Source organism: Schistocerca serialis, chromosome 2 (assembly GCF_023864345.2).
Source record: "Schistocerca serialis cubense isolate TAMUIC-IGC-003099 chromosome 2, iqSchSeri2.2, whole genome shotgun sequence".
Classification (NCBI taxonomy): domain Eukaryota; kingdom Metazoa; phylum Arthropoda; class Insecta; order Orthoptera; family Acrididae; genus Schistocerca; species Schistocerca serialis.
Window position 1 is genome coordinate 104149483 of NC_064639.1, and position 21606 is coordinate 104171088.

A 21606-nucleotide genomic window follows, 5' to 3' on the forward strand; every position below is an offset into this window, starting at 1 on the left:
ACGTCTGCGACACACAAAATCGGTACTGTAAATACTTTGTCCCCATATTTTCGTGAATGTATATAAGCTACATAACAGTGCGTACAACATGTTTTTCCATAACATGAGCATGAAGAATTACATAAATAATATAGTACAATGAGTGTAAATTTGTGATTGCAATGCCAAGTATATAGTCCCTAATAGGAGAGTGAATTCGATACGAACTTTGCAATTCAGAACCACAATATCAGAGCAAAAAAATGGTTCAAATGGCTCTGAGCACTATGGGACGCAACTGCTGAGGTCATTAGTCCCCTAGAACTTAGAACTAGTTAAACCTAACTAACCCAAAGACATCACAAACATCCATGCCCGAGGCAGGATTCGAACCTGCGAACGTAGCGGTCTTGCGGTTCCAGACTGCAGCGCCTTTAACCGCACGGCCACTTTGGCCGGCCAATATCAGAGCATTAATAGTTTCTACATACCCTATACATCTCTCGCTAGGGTTGAAAATAGAGTTTATGTTTTGGTGCAAAACGCTACAGCAGCTTGTCGGTAGTCATCCAACGAAAAATTAAAAATCCTGAAATATTTAAAAATCAAAAGAAGGTACCTCATTTGCTGTTGCTCCTAAAATTTATAAGAAATTGCGGACCCAAGAATTGAAATTTTGCGAAACTCAATAACTCGTATCAGACAGATCTTGATTTTTCAGTACATAAACAGCTGATAGCGTTTTTTGAAATTTAGATAAACGCTTTTGTTTGAAGTGTTAAATAACGACAGCAGCTGTGTAGAGCAGGAAAATCAGTATTTTTTTCCGAAGTAGCCTTTTCTCTCCTGGTACACATACGTAACATTATGTAGAATAAATTATTATAACTATCTCTCTCAGTAGATTAGCACTTCTCATAATTTGTTGTCGTATACTAAACAGAGGTAGGCAACAGTGGTTGCCTCTGCCTGATGTATCTACATGTACTTGATAATACTTTCGAACGTTCCACCTTCCTGAAAGTTATTCTTTATGATGGGATTTACAGAACACGATGCGTGAGTGACTGAATAAATGAATTTGCACCTTTCTGTGTGTGTGTGGTTTTTTAATCTAGAAGGTAAATGTTTATCCCTACATTCATAATGTATTAATCATACCAAATGTATTACGTAGTTCAGTGTAAGAAGTCCTTGACCACGAACGCCATAAAATGATTTTGTTTGAAAGGAATAGAAGCATGGTGTCAACAAACACAGATGGGCTTGAGCTCAAGTGGGTGCTACTTTGAAAGCAATCACAACTGGGTGAATATAGTTTGTATGCACACAAATTTTCAGAATCAGTGGAATTAAAACAGTTTTTCAGAGCATTTTTGTTTTATTTTGTTTTGGATTATTACCACTTTCGAGCTATGAACTCGCCATCAGATGCGTCTAAAAACCCAAATTAAATGCACCAAATTATCAATAAGAACATTATGATACCTTACGAAAGGGTTGGTAATTACATTAACGTACATGACCTGAGAAGTAACTAAAAGGCAACACACTTGTTGTCCTAAAGACAGGTATCTTGCTTTTTAGTTGTTTCTCAGATCGTGTACATTGACGTTATTACCAAAACTGTTGTTTGCTAATATTAATGTTCTCATTGATAAGGCTGCATATTCTTTTACTCGTTCTAGACGCATCTGATGATGAACTCGTATCTCGAAACGAATCGTAAAATGAAGTATTAGATTCGTGACGATTACGTCACAGTTCATTTCAGAATCAGGCTTGTAGCTTTTGTGTCAGACCTCGTACATTCCGCTACGATATACTATAACTGAAAACTCGCCTCGGTGAGCGCGCGTGTTAGTACCCCGCTTCCGGGATTCGTATAGGTGCGCCAGACCCGGGTTGCCGGACAGCCTGGATATGAGTTTTAGGCGGTTTCCCACATACCACTAGGTGAATACCAGGCTGGTACCTCAGTCACATGATTCGCAAACATTTAGAAAACGTTCGCACACGTTCACGTGAATAATAGTACAGACAGGCAGTTTAGGGTACACTTATTCCACCCCAGCGGGTAGGGGGTGCCCATCAAGCAGGGTATCCGATCACGCCTTAAAGTCAGTAATGCCAAATCCGTTAGGGGTAGAAACACTGTAGGAATTTCAAAAAATCATCTTTATTGGCTTAAAATATGATATGAACCTTCTAAAATATGAGGCAAAAAGTCTAATCTCTGAAAAAAAATTGGTCTATAGAATTCCGAACTCCTCCTCTAGCGCCTCAGATGACCCGAAACGGCCTACCTGCGCCGACTCGATACCCCCTGTAGTGTCTGGGTACAGTTTGAAGCATTTCAAAACAATAAAAAAAAAGAAATCATTTCTTTCGCTTCTAATCTTGATTCTTGTGTGCAGTAATGATTTTGGTATTTTATTTGTGGTCTGATAGTATACAGTTTTGTCTTTCAAGTAAGAATGCTTGATAAATAGGTGCACTCGGGCAGAAAAGATACAAAAACATCGTATCCAACGCGGCGTCGAAGCAGTGTATCATCAAAATCGTCCAGAGAATACGTATGGGGCTGAGAGCAGTTCGGTTGGAGTCAGTGCCTCTGTAAAGAGACTGAAAGAGAGTTCTCAGGATATTGATGTGAATTACGGATTGAGGTATAGGATTATAAATTTTGTTGCCGTTTTATTTGTTAATTCTCAGCAAGTGAAATGTAAAAGGTGTACTACAAACATCATGTTCCACGAAAGAGGTTCAAATGGCTCTGAGCACTATGGGACTTAACATCTATGGTCATCAGTCCCCTAGAACTTAAAACTACTTAAACCTAACTAACCTAAGGACATCACACAACACCCAGTCATCACGAGGCAGAGAAAATCCCTGACCCCGCCGGGAATCGAACCCGGGAACCCTGGCGTGGGAAGCGAGAACGCTACCGCACGACCACGAGCTGCGGACACGAAAGAGGTCCTGAGGCTTAAGATTCACAACAATTATTGCCCAGAAGCTGTTGCACCAAGCTTTAAGTTCACACGGAACCGCATAATATGAAATCAACCGTCGAATCGTCCTAGCAGTGCGCCTGCTTGGGGGAGGGCTAAATGCAATTTTAAAGCTCTGTGCGTATGCAGAATTGTCAGAACCGATATTTCAGTCGTTCTACGATAAACTAGTGGATATGATTTCGATAGCAACTGCAACAGTATAACAGGCCAGTCGTGGGATAGCAGATTAATGGTAAGAGTTTTCTAAAAGTAGAATTTTTCATTCGTTCATGTCACTAACATATTTTGAAACCTGAAAGGCTTTTTTCTCGAAATATGATTTCTTATAACGGCACGCAGCTTAACAGTGACAATTTCAATCTTTTTAAGTGAAAATTTAACCACACCTTTGAAATAACGTTTCAAAATGAACAACTTAGTAGGGGATTTTCGATTAGTTAATTTAAACAATATTTATTAACAAATGTCTGTTCCTTTTTGGTGAAAGTTGAACGACTTTATTCAAACAGTCGGCAATTAGCAAAAATCAATATTTCCAAAATACAGTGTGTGGCTGAGTAGTTACAGTAATGTGGAAATTATTTTTTTCGTTTTTCCAGATGCAAATTTCCACCAGTCGTAGTGCGTGCTCCAGATCGCCTCAAACTCAAAATGTCTCGGGAGAATTGTTGCAGTATCGCCGTTTTGTAACATTTTCCGACAGTTTTATTTTAGTACACTTAAATAGACTGAAGAGCCAAAGACACTGGTACAGCTGCGTAATACCGTGTACGGCTGACACGAGCACGCAGAAGTGCTGAAACACGACATGGCATGGACTCGACGAACGTCTGCCAGCCGATGTGGCAGTGCGGTTCTAGGCGCTTCAGCCTGGAACCGCGTGACCGCTACGATCGCAGGTTCGAATCCTGCCTCGGGCATGGATGTGTGTGATGTCCTTAGGTTAGTTAGGTTTAAGTAGTTCTAAGTTCTAGGGGACTGATGACCACAGATGTTAAGTCCCATAGTGCTCAGAGCCATTTGAACTATTTTTCGACTAACGTCTGAAGTAGTGCTCAAAGGAACTGACACCATCAATCCGAGCACGAGGGAGTGGAGATCTCTCCTGAACAGTACGTTGCAAGGCATCCCAGATATGCTCAATAATGTTCATGCTTGGAGAGCTTGGTGGCCAGCGGAAGTGTTTAATCTCAGAAGAGTGTTGCTGGACCCACTCTGTACAAATTCTGGACGTGTGGGCTGTCGCATTGTCCTGCTGGAATTGCCCAAGCCTGTCGGAATGTACAAGGGACATGAATGTATGCGGGTGATCAGACAGGGTGCTTACGTAGGTGTCACATGTTAGAGTCGTATCTAGACGCATCAGGGGTCCCATATCACTCCAACCGCGTATACTCCTACACCATTACAGAGCCTCCACCAGCTTGAATGTTCCCCTGCTGACATACCCAGGGTCCATAATTCATGAGGTTGTCTCCATACATTTTCCGGCCCCACAGATGTCGGAGATTTGATGTTTCATCAGATTCCTGGTATTCACGGTACAGTCGTGAAACTGTCATACGGGAAAATCCCCACTTCATCGCTGCCTCGGACAAGCTGTGTCCCATCGGTCGTGCGCCGACTATAACACCACTTTCACACTGACTTAAGTCTTGATAAGCTGCCGTTGTAGCAACAGTAACCGATCTAACAACTGCCCCAGACACTTGTTGTCTTACATAGGCGTTGCCGACCGCAGCGCCGTATTCTGCGTGTTTACATATCTCTGTATTTGAATACGCATGCCTAGACCAGTTACTTTGGTCCTTCAGTGTATATGCTGAATAACTATCCCAAAGTGCTACTTGTCTATCAGCAATCATTCCACCCAAAAAACTGTCAAGAAAACGCTTTTTGTAAGACCGTTTACACTGGTGTCACACCTTAATAATCATGCCGACCACGCGCTGATGCTGGACAAAATACGAGAAAATAATAGTTACGTCATACCGCAGCTCAAAATGTGTCGCAAGTATGGCTCCAGAGAGAGCCGAAACCTTATCTCCACATAACGTTTGATATCTCGTCTGAAGCTGTGTTCGGACCAAAGTAGCTGCCCTGGCGGTAGCTCAGCGGCACTTCTCGCTGAGAGCGAGTGATAAGAGCTGGAGAAGCGGCGCCCGGTAGGCAGTAGCTGGCGTGCCGTGCCGTTCAGCTGCGACCCCCTGGGCCGCGCGGACCGCCCATCCGCTATCGGCCGCCTGCCCGCTGTGTTTGCCCACAGATAGCGAGCGACCTGCGCGATTCCTACCGCCGCCGCCGCCGCTGTCGGGTACTCGCCACCGGTATCCAGCCACTGACAACCGACCGCCCTGCTGCTGCTTTCCTCTCCGTTCCACCTAGAGATGACACTCACTGTCGCACTTGTACACTACTTACAGGTGTGAAGTTACGCTACCTGATCAGAGGTATATTAGTGGACATATTCACCTTTACGACGGCTTCATCTCTGCTGGAGAGTGTTTCACTGAGGTGTATGAATGTCTGTGGACGAATGTCAGACCTGTCTTCCTCAAGAGTGATGAATGATGCAGTCTCTGGTAGTTGGCCATGAAAGGAAATAAATATGACATATTCCGCATGCATAGGAAAAGAAATCCACTACTGTACAGTTCTTCTTTCGCTTGTGCCCGTATGCCGCGGCTGCGCATGGTCGGCATTGTTAGAATCGGATTTGGCAAGATTAACGTTAAGGGGTGGCTGGATGCCCTTTCTGCAGCCACCCCTTACCCCCCAGGACGGAATTACTGTACCCGAGCTGTCTGCGTCTAGTGTAGTTCATAGAATAGTGTGAACGTGTTCAGATATCTGCGAGACGTGTAACTGAGGCGGGATGTGGGGACCAGCCCGATATTTACCTAGTGGGATGTAGAAAACCGCCTAAAAACCACATCCAGGCAGTCCGGCAGACCTCGTCGTTAATCTGGCGGGCGCATTCGATCCGGGTCCAGCGCGCCTACCAGAGTCCAGGAGGCAGCGCGTTAGCGCCCTCGGCTAACCTGGCGGGTCCATTGCTTTAGACAGTATACACTGTAAAATATCCACAGCGACCTTAAGTGGAATGACCACATAAAACAAATAGAAGGAAAAGCAGACTCCACATTCAGAGTCATAGGAAAATGTAAAGGAAATGTAACTCATCCACGAAAGAAGTGGCTTACAAGGCGCTTGTTCCATTGATTCTTGAGTGCTGTTTATCAGTATGGGACTCTCACCAGACAGGACTCATAGAAGAGACAGAGAAGTTGGAACGAAGAGCAGCGCGTTTCGCCACGGGATCGTCTAGTCGGCGCGAGAGAATTACAGAGATGCTCAACGAATTCCAGTGGCAGACGCTTCAAGAGAAGTGTTGTGCATCATGCAGAGGTTTACTATTAATATTTCTAGAGATTACTTTCCGGGAAGATTCGGACAACATATTACTACTTGCGCACACAAGTTGAGAGCAATGATGAAAAAAATCGAGAAATTAGACCAAATGCAGAGGCTTACTAACAATCATTCTCCCCACATACCATTCGCGAGTGGAACAGGGAAGGGTAATCGGTTAGCCGTACGAAAAGTACCCTCCGCTACACGCCGTCAAGTGGTTTGCAGAGTACAGCTGAATATCTAGACGAAGTGCTTGACAGGTGTTGCTTTATGACAAGGTGCGTTCTCATGCTGATACAAACAGTCATTGTCTCTGAACTACGGACAACACAGCGCTGACAAATGTTTTTAGGTGCATTCTCATGCTGATACAAACAGTCATTGTCTCTGAACTACGGACAACACAGTGCTGACAAATGTTTTTATATGCTTCCGAGTTTGGCCTTTTCTCATCCGAACCACGAAAAACAACGCTATACTGTAACACTGCTTCCTCCGTACACCACTATTGGCACTACATTGATGAGCCAAAACATCATGAAGACCTACTTAACAGCTTGTTTATCCACCTTACGAACGAAATGCGTCACTGGTTTTTCGTATCAGGTTCAAAAAAATGGCTCTGAGCACTATGGGACTCAACTGCTGAGGTCATAAGTCCCCTAGAACTACTTAAACCTAACTAACCTAAGGACATCAGACACATCCATGCTCGAGGCAGGATTCGAACCTGCGACCGTAGCGGTCGCGCGGTTCCAGACTGTAGCGCCTAGAATCGCTCGGCCACTCCGGCCGGCTTTCGTATCAGGGATCCAATTTTTTGTTGGTAGGCTTGTCGAGGTATGTGGTATTACATGTCTACGCATAGGTGATATTATTCGCGAAAATAAGGGGCTGCTGATCTGCGTGTGCTGTGATTGCGCCCGATGACGACCCAAATGGGTTCCATAGGATTTACATCAGGCGTATTTTGTCGCCGAAACATCACTACAATGCAACCCATAATGCCCCTCAAATCACTGAAGCACGGTTCTGGCTCCGAGACAAGGACACTGCCGTCAGGGAAGAAGGATGCAGGTAGTTCGCAGCTTTCAGCGTGTCTGCAATTACTACCACAGATCCCATGCAAGCGCAGAAGAATGTGCACCATAGCATAATATTGATCCCGCCAGCCTGCGTCCTTTCCGCGCTGCACGTTTCGAGCCGCCTTTCACCTCGATCACGGCGTTTGTGGGGACGGCCAGTGACCTAGCGTAGCAAAAGTGTGATTCACCCGAAGATACGACCCGTTTCCATTCGTCGATATTCGAATCCCGATGGTTCCGTGTCCACTGCAATCGTAATTGGCGATGTCGTCGGGTCAACATGAGAACACGTAAGTGAGATTTGCCGAGGAGCTCCATATTCGACAGTGTATGATGAATGGTGTGCTCCGAAACACTTGTGCGTGGAGCAGCACTGTGCTCTTTCGGCAGAGATGCCACAGATTATCATTTATCCTATTCTACAAAGCAGACAGGCCTCCGAACCCCACGTTCTGTGAAGCGTCGTGGACGTCCAACCACTTAGCATCTAATGGTAGCTTCATTTTCCTTCTACTTCTTTCCGTAGATGCTCGCGACACGCGCACGTGATCATTCTACCAGCCTCGCCGTGTTCGTTCACAAGTCCTGCGTAATAATAATCGCTCTTAGTCAAAGTCGCTTATCTCAATGGATTTTCCCATTTGCAACCCATATCTTCGCTAGGGAGACTCCCGCGTTCGTGTCTGCTCCGCTTACATACTTTTGTTATCGCTTCACGTACCTGCAACGCCACCAGGCGGCATCCAACGCCGCGGTGAGCAGTGGTCGTAATGTCTGCCTCATCAATGTACACCTGATGGAAGGTAACGTTCTCCGGCGTTTGCCAAATCCAAACGCTTTCCATTGGATTATTACAGGGTATAACGTGACGCAGCACTCCAAATCACTCCACTCCGGTCATCCACTGTCCAATGGAGTCGTTGCTCACCACACCTCAAGCGCTGATTAGCATTGGCTACAGAAATGTGTGCTTACGAGAAGCTGTTTGGCAACTGGACACCATTCTTTTTAGCCCCCTTACGATCATCGCACTAGCCGGGCTGCTCGTAGCATTTTGGAACTCGCGTGTCATTCCTTACGCAGATTTCATACGACTTTTTACAACCAACTTCCGCAATGCTTGACGGGCCCTGTTCCAAAGTACATGTATGGTCTTCATCCAGCTTTATTTGTTACTCCGCGCTTCGACTTCACAGTCACATCACCAACAGCCGACTGGGGCAGCTTCAGAAGGGTTGAAATGTCCCTGATGGATCTGTTACTCGTGAGATATCCGGTAACTAGACCACATTCGAAGTCATTGATCTCACGTGACCCACTCACTATGCTGTTACTGCTTTGCTACTGGCACCACTGCATTCCGCGCCTCATTTTATACTAAAGAGTCCACCTCTCGTGACATCAAGTGGGCAATAGCGCGTTACATACCGGTGCCTGTATGCTTTTCATCAGACAGTGTATCATGAGGTTTTGAGAAGTATCTTATGGGTTTGAGAAGACGACTCCGTGAAAACTACATGACACATAAAAAAAATTGCACATATCATCATATGAAGCATCTCTCCAATCCAGGCTAAGGCATAGTTGCAGAGCATAGCACTAAGGGGCAGCCCTGTCAGAATACATACAGGGTTATTCATTTGCCCATATCGCTGGATTTTATCGAAACCGCAACACCATCAGATACCACCCACAAGGTTTTCATGTTCTCTCGTTCACTACATGCAAACCATTAATCCTACAGAAAAATGGACAAGACTTGCTTGTAGTAAATTTAATGTAGTTAAATTTTGTACTAGTATGCCTTTTCGGCAGAGGCTGCAGTTTTCGAATTGTTCGAGGAAAAAGTAGACTCGTTTTTCTTGAATCACTCGAAAACCGTGGCCCCCAGCGAAAACGAATCGTAGTAAAAAATTTAACTACATTACATTTATTACAAAAAGATCCTGTTAGATTTCACAAGAACTGATAGTTGGCACGGAGCGAGCGAGAGAATGTAATATAATCTTGTGTGTGATATTTGAAAGTGTTGTGGGTTGCATAAAACCAAGAAGTAGGGGCAGGGCAGCTGAATCACACTGCAGACAAAGCATCCGCTCAGTACTGCAGCGTATGATTATTCTGAGCCTGCAGGTAGGCAACAAAATGGACAGATTTCTAAGACGGGCTACGTTGAACCTTCCTGCAACAGCGACCTCAATGAACTGCACACACATACTAATGTTTGCCACATCGCAAATGGTCCCCATATTGAGTATCCGTAATGTGAATTAGAAACTTACAGGGAAGCTACGCACACTGATATGAGACTATTTCCTGTGTGTCATGTAGTTTTCACGCAGTCAGCTTCCCAGACCCTGGAGGTACTTGCAATAACCCTGTACTTTTACCGAGCGAGGTGGCGCAGTGGTTAGCACTCTGGACTCGCATTCGGTTCAATCCCGCGTCAGGCCATCCCGATTTAGGTTTTCCGTGATTTCCCTAAACCGCTCCAGGCAAATGCCGGGATGGTTCCTTTCAAAGGGCACGGTCAACTTCCTTCCCCGCCCTTCCCTATTCCCATGAGATCGATGACCTCGCTGTCTGGTCTCCTCCCCCACAACAACCCAACCCAACCCAGTACTTTTACTATAGTACTAATAAATAGAAATGGAAGTGACCGAATGAATTTGGACCATGTCTTAGGATGTACAACGCCCAGCACCAAATGGAATATAATAACGGAACGTGGACAATTAGTCACCCACGCTAATATTGTTTAATACCGCCACTGGACTCGCTAATGCCCTCGATTCGTATACTTACCGGACCACACTACACGTCTGTAGACAGCTACTGTCCAGTTTTTGTGTTGTTGCGTTCCTTGAAAATGAGGAACATCATGTGCTACTGTGAACAATGGCGTTTTGTAAGGTATCCGACTCCTAATCTCCGTAGCATCTAATTTACTTCCCAGTGTTCGTTCGGAAACTGGTCGAAATGGACCTGCGTTCACTGACAACATCAGTCCCTGTCTGATTTGAAACAAATTGTCACTAACAAGGTGTGACACTAGTCGCCATTCGCTGTCAGTTAGGATCTCTTTATGACAACGGTTCTTATGCCGTGTTACATGGCTGCGAGTAGTACACCATTTCTTGTAGGCACATTGGACGACCAGCCTGTTTTCATGGCATCTCCATACACAATAGCTACTTTTTCCCCATTTTTGCAACATCTCCACATACGTTAGTCTTACTGTGCTGATTCCATACATCCGACTGGCACGTGAACATGTCTTTACTGCAATGACCTACATAAGCAATGGCAGGTCGCATAAACACTTGGTACCAGGTCTACACAATCCACTCCAAGGCGACTAGTCTGCAGCTTAAAGGGCAATGGCTGCTGTGGTCTCGTCCGAAGATCGCGGTGCCACACCAAAGTAAGTAACGCTATTCGGTACCACAGACGTTAGTGATGTCTCGCTGCAATCTCCAATAATAAATGGGAGAGTATGGAGAAAGCATGTTCATCACAGCAGCGGCCTCGCACGGAGGTAAATATAGAGCCGAGCATGGAAGCACTCTGCCCAGTTCGTGACCTCAGCTAAAGCAATCAACATCATCGAGTACGACCACTGTTCGTCAAGTCTTTCGTAAAAGTTGAATATTGTATTTCAAAAGAAGGGTTTGTGACTGTATAGATCAAGCGACCGTGACAGATGTAAATATTCTGCGCGCTCCTATGGCGATGAAATGGATCAAGTTAAGTAAACGCTTTTATCATTCATGTAATTAAGGGAACTAACATTTCGCATGTTGTAGTTCGATGAGCCTTCTCCACAAGCAATCAAAGAACCCACAGATATGGTCAAGCGATTGTAAAAAAATGGTTCAAATGGCTCTGAGCACTATGGGACTTAACATCTATGGTCATCAGTCCCCTAGAACTTAGAACTACTTAAACCTAACTAACCTAAGGACATCACACACATCCATGCCCGAGGCAGGATTCGAACCTGCGACCGTAGCAGTCGCGCGGCTCCGAACTGAGCGCCTAGAACCGCGAGACCACCGCGGCCGGCCAAGCGATTGTAGTCTTGCCTGGCAATAACAGCTACGACTTCAGTTCGCTCCAGTTTGTTCCGTACTGCTTGTCTGTGATTGGCATGAGAGGCTGTTTACCCATACCACAATATGTAGCACATACTAGCTGTCCGACCCTATCAATGGCCTTGCAGCTGCACTGCGTATTTTTCCGGGGGAACTAATTGGGTAGCAGTCTTCAATTGAAATTAAAAACACTATTTAGAGTTGTGTCCCCACGATTCTGCAGCGTATCCAAGGTAGTGGAAGTAATAGATCACTGACATAAAGTTGTGTGTATTTCAACATTTGAAGAAAAATTCGACGCATTTCAATTTTCTTTCTTTAATTACAGTTAATGTTTATAAACAAATTGTCGTTAGACTATCGATTTCGGTTCATAATGACCATCTTCAAACGTGGTTAAAACAAGAGAAGCCTTGTGTTATCCTAATATGATTGAAAAAAGTATCATCGTTGTAAGGTATAAGCAAAGCTACCTGATCACACTGTCAAGTACAAGACCCTTCATATTATGATTCTCCCGGCACCGTCGCCTGTTTTACTCTGCATTATTATACCCGTTCAATGACGACAAGCTAATTTTTTTTATAACTTATGTCGATGCTACTCTGGCTTCATCATATTAGTGTAATATAAGGTTTCTTCTGTCTCAATCAGATCTGGAGGTGGTTGTTTTTGGATCGAAACCAATAGTCTGTTGACAATGTGTGTGTCATGATTAACTGGAATAAAAGAAAGAAATTCGATACTTCTTGGATCAAAGTCTTTATTCGCGACTATGTCGTCGCTTGTAATATTCTGTTTTATAAAAGTACGTTTTATATCTTATAAATCTCCACAACAAATGGCTCGGAGCACTGTGCGACTTAACTTCTGAGGTCATCAGTCGCCTAGAACTTAGAACTAATTAAACCTAACTAACCTAAAGACACCACACACATCCATTCCCGAGGCAGGATTCGAACCTGCGGCCGTAGCATCTCCACAACAGCTTTATCTACAGATTCTGGTCCACTACGGTCTGCTTTGCATTATTACGCACTTGTGCCACAATATTATAGACAGAGGTTATTTGCTTTACATTGTTAATAAAGCAAGTCAAAAATTCATTTGTTGATGCTTGCTCGCACCAAATGGTGTCTTGAGCGCAAACGAATTAAAGCTATTACAAATTTTGTTGTGCCCAGAGTTTTAAACTTTATAAGATTATAATACGATGCGTTTTATCTTTTAAAGTGAGCTGCAACAAAAATAAAAAATATTCGATTTTGAGACTATTGGCACATTCAGGACCTGTAACAGAGGACAAATGTCGTTTCTGCTTGCCCGTAGTTTGAGCGATGGTAAAAATTTGGAACAGTCGATACCTTACTCCTTCCCCCTAGTAAGAGCTCCGTGGTCACTTTCCCAGTTTCAATGTTTACACAGCCAAAACATTAATGAGTTCACAAATTTTTATTTCCATTTTATTACGGACAGACTTATTATAAGTAAACAACTGCTATATTTATGTAGCTAAAAAGTTTTAGTTTCAAGAATAATATTTATTATGCTGCTCAGATAATGGTTACAAAATCAAGGTGCAGTGCATCTGTGCAGAAAAGAATAATATACAGAAGAATGAAAAAACTGAGCATTTCTTACTGACGATCAGTGTGGCTTTAGGAAACGTATAGGCACCAGACAGGCGGTTCTGACGTTACGATTGATAACGGAAGCAACACACAAGTAAAATGAAGACAGCTTCTCAGGCGTTGTCGAACTACACAAACCTTTCGGCAATGTGAAGTAGTGCAAGATGTTCGAAATTCTCAGGAAAATAGTTGGAAGCTGTACTCAAAGACGTGTAGTAGACAATGTATGTAACAATCAAGTAGGATCAGTATGAATAGGAGAACAAAAATGAGGTAATCGAGTTGTAAATGGTGCGAGACAGGGATTTAATCTTTCTTCAGTAATGTTCAATTTGTCCATCGAGGGAGCAATGACCTATACAAGTAACAGATTGAGAAGTGGGATTGAAATTCAGGGCGAATGAATAACAATGATAAGATTTGCTAATGACGTTGCTCTCTTCACTCAAAGAGACAGGATCAATTACAGGACGTGACGAATTGAATGAACTATCTAATGAGTATAGAATATAGATCAAGAGCGAACCGAAGAAAGACAAAAGTAATGACGAGTAGCAGGAATAAGATTAGTGAGTAACTTCCATTACAATTGGGGACCACAAAGTAGACGAAGTGGAGGAATTCTCCTATCTTAGAAGCATAATTACGTAGAACGAATTAAGCATGGAGGACACAGAAAGCAGATCCTCAGCAGCGCCGCAACTCTTTTAGTTGACCGATCATTACGCTTCGTTAGAAATCACTTAGATATAGGTTCTGCGATCTCTGGAGTCGACAAGGAATCTCGCTCTTGGTTTCACGTCACTAGTTCGTTTGACAGCTATTCATGAACTAAACTTGGTGCAGAACTGACCTTTCCTGTCAAACAATATGGCGCTCTGTGATTTTACTGTCTCTCCGTAATATTAGCCACTGCACTGTTTCACACATTCTCAGCGTTGCGTTTGATCCACAATATTCTTTCTGTGTGTTACAGTTTTCACAGACATTGATGTGACAAACATCCTTACAAACTTCAACTGCATCAGCACCTAAATGGAGATGATTCAGAGCAGCGACTTACTTTGATGAATGGACAAAAATACATTGTGCGGATGATACGTGAGTTCGATCAGGAATTCTGTTCACCGAAGAACTATCTTTCTGACGATCTTCGTAAGGTCAAGGAAACAAGCTTGTGAAGGTGTTGTACAGTATGCAGAATGACTGCATGGTTAATGTTCCTCTCCTCGTTGCGACGTTACCTTGTATCATGCAGATACCTCTTCAACTGGATATAAAACATAATAATGAAAGCTTTCGGTGGATTCCGCAACTATTTCATTATTCAGCTTTAGTTTTACACTTGCGTAACACGCTGTATTTCCACTTGATAGTTAGTTCGGCTTAAATATGAACAAAATCGAAAAAATGTGCAACACAAGAGGGGAAAGTCAGCAAAACCTGCTTACAGCGCCAACGAAAAATCTCGGGCATAACGTTTAAATATATGGTAGTAACTCTTGAAAAACATATAAATGGGTACATAACACCGGCTATAAGGTCTCGAATGGAGAGCTCAATTATTGAGTCTATTCTGGAAAATAAATATTGGTACGTATGCAAATGAAGCCGCAAATAAGACTTTGTGCAAACTGTTCTTGAATTTGCCTCACCATAGCGCCCGTAGTTGCTCTACAGTTACTTAGGTTTGCCAAATCCGTCTATGCAACTACTAAAATAAATATTCGTTTTACACTACTCGTTTCATTATATTGGATTAAAATATCGTCAGTAGTTGCATTTTCCTCTATTCTCTGTTTACATCCTGAAAAAGTTTCCTGCATGCAATTTTGTCAAGTGTTCCTACGTTTAGCACTAGTTTGTATGCCCATTTTACCCTTTCATTTGCACCGCTACACATTTCCTGGATTAACACACGATTAAATTTTTCACTACTGCTACATTTAAAAGTTTGCTTACAAAACATTACATTATAAAATGAGTTGCTCTACAAATTAAAGGGAAAATGGGCCAAAAGGACCAACGGCAAAGACAGGAACACCTGCAAAAGTGCAAGCAGAGCACATTTCAGGATGTAAACAGAGAATAGCGGAAAATGCAACTATTGACGATATTTTAATGCAATAAAATGAAACCTATATGTCTAAATATTTTTGAGTACGATTTCAGTGTGCAAATACTCTTCATACTATCCTGATGAAAATATTGAAGAAATTGAGGAAGGTACCATGAATTATTGAAAGAATTTGTGTCTGTCTTATGGGTAAATATGGACACGCAGAATCGCAAACAGACTGAAGAACTTGATCTGCCTTCACCGTAAGTGCGTATTTCGCTCAAAAATCAGCAGGAAAAGATATGTGGGATTGGAGGCACTTACGGAGTGACATAGGCAGTAACTTTCCCTCGTTGCATTCTACTTGTTTTCCGCTAGACAAGCACTCAACTGATAACTCTATACGTTGCGACTTCCACTAATTAAAGCAAGAAGGCACCAATTAGTTTATCTGTGACATGTCAAGTAATTAAGAAAATAGCACATCAGTGTAAGTAAATGTGGTTCAGTATATGAACGTGGAACAATCGGGTAATACCTAAAAAAACAAACACGAAGCGATGATAAGAGCTGTCTTACAACAAGTTTTGTGCGGAGTTCAGTCAAGGAGCAAACAATAGAACGGAGCATAATTGAGCATATGACTCCGTTATTGGAGAGAGTGTTGTCTCATAATATCTAATGGGTTAAAGACGAGAAGAATTCGTGAATTGAAGAAAATATGTGGAGACGGCGGATCAATTGGACGCAAATAGAAGACAGTGTTTGAAGAACGACTGTGGGAAAGACCAAGTAAAGTCAGGAAGAAGACAGGCATACGGGGTGGTCCATTGATAGTGACCGGGCCAAATATCTCACGAAATAAGCATGAAACAAAAAACTACAAAGAACGAAACTCGTCTAGCTTGAAGGGGGAAACCAGATGGCGCAATGGTTGGCCTGATAGACGGCGCTGCCATAAGTCAAACGGATATCAACTGCGTTTTTCTAACTAGGACCCCCATTTTCTATTACATATTCGTGTAGTACGTAAAGAAATATGAATGTTTCAGTTGTACCACTTTCTTGGCTTTGTGATAGATGGCACTGTAAGAGTCACAAACGTATAAGTACATGGTACCACGTAACATTCCGTCAGTGCGGATGGTATTTGCTTCGTGATATATTACTCGTGTTAAAATGGACCTATTACCAATTGCGGAAAAGGTCGATATCGTGTTAATGTATGGCTATTGTGATCAAAATGCCCGACGGGCGTGTGCTGTGTATGCTGCTCGGTATCCTGGACGACATCATCCAAGCGTCCGACCCGTTCGCCGGGTATTTATTTAAGGAAACAGGAAGTGTTCAGCCACATGTGAAACGTCAACCACGACCTGCAACAAATGATGATGCCCAAGTACGTGTTTTAGCTGCTGTCGCGGCTAATCCGCACATCAGTAGCAGAAAAATTGCACGGGAATCTGGAATCTCAAAAACGTCGGTGTTGAGAATGCTACATCAACATCGATTGCACCCGTACCATATATCTATGCAGCAGGAACTGCATGGAGACGACTGTGAACGTCGTGTGCAGTTCTGCCGCTGGGCACAAGAGAACTTACGGGACGATGACAGATTGTCCGCGGTCTATTTAGCGAAGAAGCGTCATTCACCAACAGCGGTAACGTAAACCGGCATAATATGCACTATTGGGCAACGGAAAGTTCACGATGGCTGCGACAAGTGGAACATCAGCGACCTTGGCGAGTTAACGTATAGTGCGGCATTATGCGAGGAAGGATAATTGGCCCCCATTTTATCGATGATAATCTAAATGGTGCAATGTACGCTGATTTCCTATGTAGTGTTCTACCGATGTTACTACATGTTGCTTCCCTGCATGATAGAATGGCGATGTACTTCCAACATGATGGATGTCCGGCACATAGCTCGCGTGCGGTTGAAGCGGTATTGAATAGCATATTTCATGACAGGTGGATTGGTCGTCGAAGCACCATACCATGGCCCGCACGTTCACCGGATCTGACGTCCCCGGATTTTTTTCTGTGGGGAAAGTTGAATGATATTTGCTGTCGTGATCGACCGACAACGCCTGACAACATGCGTGAGCGCATTGTCAATGCATGTGCGAACATTACGAAAGGCCTGCCGGCCGCGGTGGCCGTGCGGTTCTAGGCGCGTCAGCCCGGAACCGAGGGACTGCTACGGTCGCAGGTTCGAATCCTGCCTCGGGCATGGATGTGTGTGATGTCCTTAGGTTAGTTAGGTTTAAGTAGTTCTAAGTTCTAGGGGACTGATGACCATAGATGTTAAGTCCCATAGTGCTCAGAGCTTTTTGAATTACGAAAGGCCAACTATTCGCTGTTGAGAGGAATGTCGTTACACGTATTGCCAAATGCATTGAGGTTGACGGACATCATTTTAAGCATTTATTGCATCAATGTGGTATTTACAGGTAACCACGCTGTAACAGCATGCGTTCTCAGAAATGATAAGTTCATAAAGGTACATGTATCACATTGGAACAACCGAAATAAAATGTTCAAACGTACCTACGTTCTGTATTTTAATTTAAAAAACCTACCTGTTACCAACTGTTGGTCTAAAATTGTGAGCCATATTTTCGTGACTATTACAACGCCATCTATCAGAAAGCGAAAAAAGTGGTCCAACTAAAACATTCATAATTCTTTGCGTACTACACGAATATGTAATAAAAAAATGGGGGTTCCTATTTTTTAAAAAAACTAGTTTGACCTATGGGAGCGCCATCTAGCGGGCCAACCATAGCGCCATCTGGTTTCCTCCTTCAAGCTAGACAAGTTTTGTTCTTTGTAGTTTTTTCGTATTACGCTTATTTCGTGAGATATTTGGCCCGGTCACGATCAGTGGACCACCGTGTATACACCGCCCAGGGACACTAATGTGACCACCTGTTATAAGCCTGAATAAATACGTTTTGGAGACCGAGACGTGCAGCAAAAGAGTCGGTGAGGTTCTGGAAGTTACTGACGGGGATCTGGAGCCATGCAGACTCCAGCACCGCGCCCAGCTGCGCTAGGTTTCAAGGTAGAGGAATCACTGCGCAAACAGCCCGATTGAGGTGGTCCAACAGATTCTCGATTGGGTTTAAACTTGGGGAGTTTCGTGGCCAGGAGAGTACAGTAAAGTCATCCTTCTACTCTTCGTAAAGCACACGTACACAGTGAGCTGTGTGATGAGTTGCATGTCCTGCTGGTAGATGCCATCGTGCCGGTGAAAAACAAACTGAATGTGGGGTTGGAGATGTTCCCCAAATGTATGTGCACACTTCTGTTGACCATTCCGCCTTCCAGAATGACGAGATCACCCAGGTAATGAAACGCGATCATTCTCCAGACCACAACACTCCCTCCTGGATGCAGTGTGTTTGCCTTCAGAAGTTTGACGCCGTACACGATAACGGCCATCTGTCCGACAGAGCATAAAACGCGATTCATCTGAAAACGTGACCTTTCACCACTCGGTGTAAGTCCCGTTGTGGTGTCGGCGCGTAAATTACAGCACTCGTCACCGGCGGACAGCAGTCAGCATGGACGCACGTACCAGGCGCCCGCTGCAGAGCCTCATATGAAGCAAAACGTTCGCCGAACGTTCATTGAGAAGACACTTTTGGTAGCCCCTTGGTTCAGCTGCGCACTCAGCTCCTGAACAGCTGCACGTCTGTTCGTCCACACACAGAACCGTAGTCGTCTTTTTCCCCTGTCACCTATGGCCCGTGGTGCACCGCTGTTGCCTCGGCGCTGTTTCGATAGCGCCATTTTGCCATCCGCGATATACTTTAATCACGGTGGCACACGAACCGTTTCGGAAATGCTTCCACAATCGGCCAGAAGGTCAATGATCATGCCCTTTCGGACATTACATAAATCGCAATGAAATGAATACCCCTAGCTGCACGCAGGCGTTGATATAAGTCAACTGGGACGGTTCAAAATGTGTGCCCGGACCGGGACTCGAAAACGGGGTCTCCTGCTTACATGGCAGACGCACTATCCATCTGAGTCACCGAGGGCACAGAGGATAGCGCGACTGCAGGGGCTTATCTCTGGCACGCCTCCCGCGAGACCCACATTCGCAACTTATTGTCCCGCACAATATTCATAGTGCCCCTGCCCATTATACTCATTACTCGCGGCATTTTGCCGATTCCCGTAAGAGTTCGGGCACTGAATGCATGTGTGCAGCTAGGGGTGTTCATTTCAATTGTAATTTCATTCTAACGAGCTGCATGGTCACCGGTGGTATCTGTTCATATATATATATTAGATAAATCGCTCCGTTTCCGCAATACGACAACTGCACTATCTTTCCAGCATCCTCCGGCCACGGCGGTTTATGCACTCACCAGCGTCAGTGCTGCCGTCTGTGAGTGGTTATTGCACGCTGACGTCATACACAGGCGGAGGTCACATTAATGTAAGAGCGTCTGCTGTAGGTGGAAAAAGACGAAGTCCACAACATCAGGGAAGGGGTGGCACTTGGGCACAGAGGCACAACTCGGAGGAGTGCAACCATTACTCGCGATTTAGTAAGAACCAACGTGCCCTGGAGAGGCTTTTCTTTCTTTTTACTTTTCTTGTTTCACTGTTCATCTCTATCTACAATTCTGGTTTAGCTATTAATTCTTCCCCATGTTCAAAATTTATGATTGATCTTTATTTAGTTGTTAATTTCTATCCAGATACAAGAATAGACTAAATGTTGCACGTTAGTAGGCGTACATGAAAGACGTGAATTAAATATAATTTCAAATGTGTTGGCTGGTGTTGCAAACTTTGACACAGGGACACTGGATGTATAAAGGAAGACAGACAACTTTTGGTGCCAGCCATGTGAAAGTGAAGAGAGCGACCGCTGCCGATAGCGTCGTCTTCTGGAGCTCAGTCCATCTAATGCAGAGCGGACCACAGTGTGCCAAACTGTACACGTGTCAAGTGTACAGACCGTGTGCAGTCCAAGGCTCAGCCCGCTTCGTCCTCGCTTGGTCCTTCTCGGAAGTAGAGAACGACATTCCATTTAGTACTGCGGTGTGGCATTTTTCGGTAACCGCAACCTTCTTCAGCACTGGTTACCCTTCGCTATTTGCTCGTGATGTGAAGGACGTTCACAGGTCCAGTGACTGCACAAAAAGAGACGTTCTAGTGATCTACACTGAAGCGCGAAACAAACTGGTATAGGCATGCATATTCAAATACAGACGTATGTAAACAGGCAGAACACGGTGCTGCGATCGGCAACGTCTATATAAGACAATAAGTGTCTGCCGCAGCTGTAAGATCGGTTGCCGATCCTACGATGACAGGTTATCAAGATTTAAGTGAGTTTGAACATGGTGTTGTAGTCGGTGCACGAGCGATACGACACATCATCTCCGAAGTAGCGATAAAGTGGGAATTTTCCCGTACGACCATTTCACGAGCGTACCGTGAATATCAGGACTCCGGTAAAACATCAAATATCTGACATCGCTGTGGCCGGATAAAGATCCTGCAAGAACGGGACCAATGACTATTGAAGAGAATCCTTCAACGTTCCGCAGATTTCAATTCTGGTCCATCAACAAGTGTCAGAAAGCGAACCATTCACAGAAACATCATCGTTGTGGGCTTTCGGAGCCGAAGGCCCACTCGTGTGCTCTTGATGACTGCACGACACGAAGTTTTAAGCCTCACCTGGGCCCGTCAACACCGACGTTGGACTATTGATGATTGGAAACACGTTGCCTGGTCGGACTAGTTTCGTTTCAAATTGTATCGGGTGGATGCACGTGTACGGGTGTGGAGATAATCTCATGGATCCATGGACCCTGCATGTCAGCAAGCGACAGTTCAAGCTGGTAGAGGCTGCTTAATGGTGTGGACCGTGTGCTGTTAGAGTAATATGTGACCCCTGATACGTCTAGATACAATTCTGGCACGTGACACGTACGTAAGCATCCTGTCTGATCACATGCAGCCATTCATGTCCATTGTGCATCCCGACGGACTGGGAATTCCAGCGACACCCCACTGGTCCGGAATTGCTACAGAGTGACTCCAGGAAAGCTCTTCGTAGTTTAAACACTTCCGCTACCTACCAAACTCCCCAGACATGAACATTATTGAGCATATCTGGGACGCCTTCCAACGTGCTGCTCAGAAGACATGTCTGCCCCCTCGTACTCTTACGGATTTATGGACAGCCCTGCAGGATTCACGGTGTCAGTTCCCTACAGGACTACTTCAGACGTTAGTTGAGTCCATGCCATGTCGTGTTGCGGCACGCTCGTGGAGACCCTAC

At 44.4% G+C, this 21606-nt stretch overlaps 1 protein-coding gene across 1 annotated transcript in view; it reads right to left on the bottom strand.

The window, feature by feature from the left end:
• LOC126455758 (homeobox protein aristaless-like) overlaps positions 1-21606 on the bottom strand; it is a 961462-nt gene that overhangs the window by 441892 nt on the left and 497964 nt on the right. The window lies entirely within an intron of this gene.